Below are 1,278 nucleotides of genomic sequence, written 5' to 3'. Positions count from 1 at the left end.
CCATCATTGCATACGGTTTTTTTAATAGGAACATGTTTCCTACAGGAAAACGCGTCTGTATTTTTTCTTAAATTTTGTTCCCATCGGGTAAAAAACTTGTGGTCCGGAACAGCGCGGTCTGGATACTTTTCGCGATAAAGTCGGACAGCTGCCCTTGAATTACGGCGAGCTTCACCGTAAATTAAAAGTATGTCAACCTTTTCCTGGTGATTTGCCATTTCTAAGAAACAAATGCAAGACTATTTGACACTGAGTCAAATTAAGAAATGTTCATACATTTTCAATCCATGGCTACCTGTGATGGAAGAATTGCTAGAATAATGCTCGTCAATATTAATTTACGTATCCCGCTATACAGCGTGTCCCGTATCTTCCGCATCAGAGCATTATACGGTTGTAGAATACATTATTCTGAAGCGATCTTTCTAATAAAATTTTTTCGAAATGTTTTATAATAACCGCACGGGAACTGTTTAACGACGACCAATAACGGACGACTTTGATTCATCGAAAAAGTTTATTTCTCTTTCCATGACGAATCTATTGGTGAGTACACGTGGGAAACGAGTTATCATCGACGTAGCGAACCGGCCGAGGGTGGCACCGATTACCTGAGTCTGATTTGCGATCTGTTGATTGGACGAAAAACAGTTCCTTTAAACAGTTCCCGTGCGGTTATTATAAACATTTCGAAAAAATTTTATTAGAAAGATCGCTTCAGAATAATGTATCCTACAACCGTATAATGCTCTGATGCGGAAGATACGGGACACGCTGTATATAAAAAACTATTACAGATATAAAAAAACTTTTTTATTCAATATTGCTAAAAATTATATGGGCATCCTATTTCTAAACAGAAAAAAATGTGATCGTTGAAAAAATAAATTTGTAAGCGTCGCGACGCATAGCGTCGCCGTCCAAAATTTGTAACGTCTGATGTTTTTTAAAGCTGAGAAGATACTATTTAAAATGGTATAAATTTTTTTTTCGAAAATTTTACCTGTTTCCCATAAAAGAGGTGGGGCGTCGAGTTTGGCTGACCCTGTACAACTCGAAAAGCAAGAATTCATCTTACAATTAGGCAAGAACCAGGATACCCGTGACAATGCAGCAGCAGCAGGATCTTTGCTTTACGGAGCTGGAATCGACGATTCTATTTGAACGCCGAAAGTTTGAGAGATAGTGCTAGTGTTAGTTTCAGTATTAGTGCTGCTGTTAGTTCTTGTTCAGTACTGACCTTGAAAGCCTTCGTAGTAATGTTTCTAAGTAGTGTAA

This window comes from Onthophagus taurus, chromosome 6 (assembly GCF_036711975.1).
Source record: "Onthophagus taurus isolate NC chromosome 6, IU_Otau_3.0, whole genome shotgun sequence".
Lineage (NCBI taxonomy): Eukaryota > Metazoa > Arthropoda > Insecta > Coleoptera > Scarabaeidae > Onthophagus > Onthophagus taurus.
This window is presented reverse-complemented; position numbering follows the sequence as displayed.